The sequence below is a fragment of the Fukomys damarensis genome, unplaced genomic scaffold (genome assembly GCF_012274545.1).
Source record: "Fukomys damarensis isolate Sample0158 unplaced genomic scaffold, DMR_v1.0_HiC HiC_scaffold_24, whole genome shotgun sequence".
NCBI classification, from domain to species: Eukaryota; Metazoa; Chordata; class Mammalia; order Rodentia; family Bathyergidae; genus Fukomys; species Fukomys damarensis.
This window is the reverse complement of record NW_022900936.1, coordinates 69,188,371-69,193,413: the sequence shown is the minus strand read 5'-3', so window position 1 is coordinate 69,193,413 and position 5,043 is coordinate 69,188,371.

Sequence of the window (5,043 nt, the reverse complement as noted above, 5' to 3'; positions counted from 1 at the left end):
CCCATCTGTTTTTTGTTGTTGTTGTTTTTGTTTGTTTGTTTTTTGGTACCGGGGGTCGAACTCGGGTCCTTGCACTTGCAAGGCAGGTGGCGGAACCACTGAGCTAAGTTCCCGGCGCTGTTTGTTTTTTGAGACAAGATCTCACTATGTAGTTGAGACTGACCTGGAACTCACTATGTAGCCCAGGCTGGTCTCGAACTCACAGCGATCCTCCTGCCTCAGCCTCCCGAGTGCTGGGATTACGCCCGCCTGGTGCCCATCCGCCTCAACCCCGAGGGGCATCGGACTTCATCAGTGTCTCTCAGGGGCGCTGCCTCTGTGTCGGCCCACACTTCTTCACCGTGGCAGAGCACTGCGTCTTCCCAGGAACTTCCTCGGTTTGACGGCCAAGGGCTGGGGCCCCGCTGCAACCCCGCCGCCCAGTCCCCGGGCTCCGCGCTCTCCTCCCTCCCCCGCAAGCCCAGGTTCCTGGAACCGGGTTCGATGACCTCACGCCAGTGACTTCACGTCCGGACCTTCTGGGAATTCTCAGTCTCGCTTTTTCGTCAGCAGCCTCGAGGGGAGGGCGACGGGGCGGGGCTTTTGGGGAAGGAGCGAGACGCCACACCCGCTTCCGCCCCGGAGTTAGGACCCGGAGCCCGGCCCCGCTTCTGGCGCTCCGGAGGTGGGAAGGGGCTCTGAGACCCAGGGCCCGACTGGGTAGCAGGAGAAGCACCAGACGCGGTGTTGTAGTTAGAAACAAAGCAGCCGAGTCGCTCCCTTCCCTGACTGTAAACGCCACAGCACCCGAAATATTATCCGGATTGAAGTTTGGGACCACCCCAAGTGATTATCCAGGCTTAATTTTAGGAGGCCCGGATGCTAGGCAGATTACTGCTGCGAAGGACAGTGGGAGGCCCCTCCGATCAGAAGTGTCTGGCCCTACAAATGCTGAAAGCCTTGGGTGGAGGCCCCCCTTTTATTCCTTTGCTATTTCCCCTCTTTTTCTTTTCCCTTTGCCCTTCTTCCTGTTCCTGCTACTGTCCTGTGAGCTTCAATAAAACACAGCTACTTACTACATACCACCGGATGTACTCTTGGCAATGGAACTTTGGCCCCGACTGTTTACAGTGACACTGGCCTTAATCCTACTACACAGGAGGCTGAGGCAGGAGGATTGCAGCCAGTTCCAGGCCAGCCTGGCCTACCCAGCAAGTTCAAGGCCAACGAGACGGAAACAAACAAACAAAAAACCTTAAAATAAGCTCACCACAAAGCAACCCTGCTTACAGTTGTGTAGGTGTGGGGAAGGGACAGAGCCAAATAAGGATACTCTGTCCTTGACAAGGCTACATCAGAGCTAAATCTTCAGGACCAAGTCACCAGAAATGGCATGATGTTAAAAAGGAGAGAATGGGGCTCAGCCTCAGCAAAGCCAGGCCCTCATTATGACTTTTTGACGGGCTCCTCTTCCACTGGAAAAACAATTTTTTTTTTTTTCAGACAGGGTCTTGCTATGTTGCCCTATATAACTCATGATTTCACCTGCCTCAGCCTCCTGAGTGGTGGTGGGATTACAGGCATGCACTACCATGCCTGGATAAAAATATTTTAATGTATCTTTTATGACTGTGATGCTATAAATGAGAGGGCATCAAGTAACCCAAAAAACGATATTCTATCCCTGGTACCGAAACAAAAACACAAAATGAGCTGGGCATGGTGGTGCATGCCTGTAATCCCAGCACTCTGAAGGCTGAGGCAGGAGGATCGCTGTGAGTACGCCTGGGCTACATAGTGAGTTCCAGGTCAGTCTCAACTAAACAGTGAGACCCTGTCTCAAAACAAACAAACAAACAAAAACCCACAAAATGATATAGAGCAAGTAATCCAAATATGCAAAAATAACCAAAGCAAGGGAACTACTATCGCTCCCAACCTGCGAGATATTGGAAACACAAGTTCGTGTGAATTCTAGGAACAAGGTTAAGAGTAGGAAAAATTTATTGAAAGATAGCTTGTGTCTAAATGAGACAGAGAGGTGGACTAAAAAGTAGATTGGCCAGAGACCCAGTTCCCAGGGGATTTTTATGGAGCAAAGACACAAAGTGAGGCGGGTACAAAAGTGAGCCAACCAATAAGATCCAATAGAAATTCACAAACTGAGCATGAGGTGGGAAAACCCATAATCAACCAATAAGGTTACAAGTGTAGTTGTCACCCAGGTAATATTGATTAAATGGGGATCAAATGGGAAAACAAGTCACATGGCAAGTGTACGTGGAAGGAACAAGGAATTTCCAGAAAGGAAATGGGCTAGGGAGATTGATGTCTATTTAGAATATCAATCACTCCTATTCATCTATAGGGGAAGTAGGTAAGTGTAGTGGCCGTTTCTCTTTCTCTCTCTCTCTCTCTTTTTTTTTTTTTTGGTACCGGGGATCGTACTCAGATCCTTGTGCTTGCAAGGCAGGTGGTGGAACCACTGAGCTAAATCCCCGGCCTGGCCTTTCTCTTTTTATAATGCTAACCAGTGAATGTGCCTCAATTGTGTTTTTTATGCTGAGGGTCCAGTTTTGTCTAACTGCCTTATAATAATTTCTAACAAGCTTAGCTCTCTGCAATATTAAAGATGAATATGTTAATATCACATATTAAACATTTTCTTCTTCCTAGAAGTCCCCCCCCAGATTAAAAAGAAGTTAAATTAAAACACTTTTATGGGCCCCTGAAAGTATTGTGGACCTTAGGGACCATGACTACTGCACCAAATTGGGAAACCGGCCTTGGGCAAAACCGGGGTGGACAGAACATGAAAGGTCCTGGAGGGAACGATTTGGAGAGGGATAATCAGAGCTGCGCAGGAAGGGCCTTGAATGGCTGCACGGGAAAGGTGGAGGAGGAGGAAAGCTGGACTGCAGGAGGGAGGGATGCACAGACTGGGCAGGAGGGGAACCTCAGCAGATCGGGGAGGGGCCGGTGTGAGGAGCAGAGCTCGTAGAGGCTTGGGCTGCCCTCTCTGGCTTGAGTGAACGGCTGAGGCCATGGTCCCTGGCTGCCCCTTGTGGAACCAGGGAGGAGAAAGTGTAGGTCCTCTAGGACAGAGGGAAGAGCAAAGGGAATGTCCTTCACGAATGACGGAGCAGGCGAATCTGAGGAATTCACCAGGTGTGTGGACGGCTTCAGGGCTACCTCTTGCCCAGGTCTCCCCGCAGTTGTCCCTAACTGGCATTCTGCACCTCACCAGGAACCTCTCCAAAGCTCCTTTCCCTCTGGGCCTGGAGGACAAAACGACCCCTCCTGGACCTTCCAGAGTTCAGAAAGGGAAAAAACAGACTGAGACTTGAACATCCCTTTTGGTAGAAAACTGACCTTGAATCTCGTTTGACCTTACATTTTTCAATCCCTAAGTAGGTGTGCCCCATCGTCATCAAACAAGCTAATTTTAGTCCCTCCTCGAAACACAAATGTGGGGCTTTTCTCCAACACAGATTAGCCTAAATCAAGGGCGGGGCAGGAAACACTTATTTGGAGAACAGCTGGGTTCAAAGAACTCCTTGAAAGACAAACCTTTAATTACAGTATTCACTCTAATCATGCATTAAACTGGGTGTGTTGATGCCAGTAATCCTAGCACCTGGGAGGCTGAGACAGGAGGATCAGCGCAAGTAAGAGGCCAGCCTGAACTATCTAGCAAGACCTTGTCTCCAAAAGACACCAAAATTTAAAATTAAAACAAACTAATCAAGCACCTACTATGTTGTTTGTGCCACCTAGACACAGGAGATGCTTTAAGCAACCAGACAGTTCTTCATGGGGATGATATTGCACGTGGGAAGTCTGTCTGCAGATGGCACTTTCCCAAGACCGCTGTGTGTTCTCCTTCCCCCATTTTGCCTCAAAAGGTTCAATGCCCTTTCCTTTCTTTTTTATATTTATTTTTTATTTTTTTGGTTTTTTGAGACAGGGTCTCACTTTGTATTTGAGACTGACCTGGAACTCACTATGTAGCCCAGGCTGGTCTTGAGTTCACAGCGATCCTCCTGCCTCAGCCTCCCGAGTGCTTGGACTACAGGCTACACCACCATGCCCGGCTGCCCTTTCCTTTCAATCTGGACAGACCTGCAGCTTACATGTAACCAACAGAATGGACTAATGTGATTTTGTGACTTTGTGGCTTCTGAGGCCAGGTCACAAAAGGCATACACCTTCTCCCTTGTGAGGTGGGGACACGTCTTGGGAGCCCCTGCCACAATAATGTAAGTCCAGCTGCCCTGGGATGGCCTTGCTGCAAGGAGGCCCAGGTCACAGAGGCCGCGTGAATACATCCCGGGGAGGTCCCTGCCGTGTTCTGTCTTCGTTCCTGGCCTCAAGAACTCATTAGCACCATCCCGTGTTGTTTTAACCACCGTGTGACTCGGTTTGCACAGATAATATCTACAACACGAACAACAAATGAGTAAGATCGAAACCTGGCGAAAGCTCGCAGGAAGGCCTCTTCAGATAGAAGGAAGGGGAGGATAGATCTGGTAAAGCTTTTCTGGAGGGCCATCTAAATTGAGATCTGCGGATCACGGTCACTAAAGACCTAAAAGGGGCTTCCAGGAAGAAAGAAAGCGAGCAAGAAAGCCAGTGTGATTAAGGTGAAGGACAGCGCCTCGAGGGGGGCGCTGAGCCACTGGGGGTTTAGGCGGCAGGCTGAGTGAACCGGAAGTCGCTGGAGTGCTGTGCAGGATGAGTTCTGGCCGCCTGGTGGAGGACCCATTATAGGGACAGACAGGAAAAAGGGAGAGGACCCCGGCGAGGACAAGGCAGTGCCTCAACCCCCGGAAAGGGGAGACAGATGGTGGTCCGAGGTAGGGTGATGGCAGAGAAGACGGGACAGAAGCACGAGTTCCAGGTGCAGAGGCAACGGCCGTATACCAAGGAGGGAGGAGGGCCCTGCTCAGCAGGTTGGTGCCGGGCGGAGCCGAGCCCAGCGCCAGGGGCGGGCAGGCCCACAGGAATCTGGAATCCAGGAGGGAGGCTCCGGGCAAGGGCGGCCGGGACTGCGTCTGAGCCCGG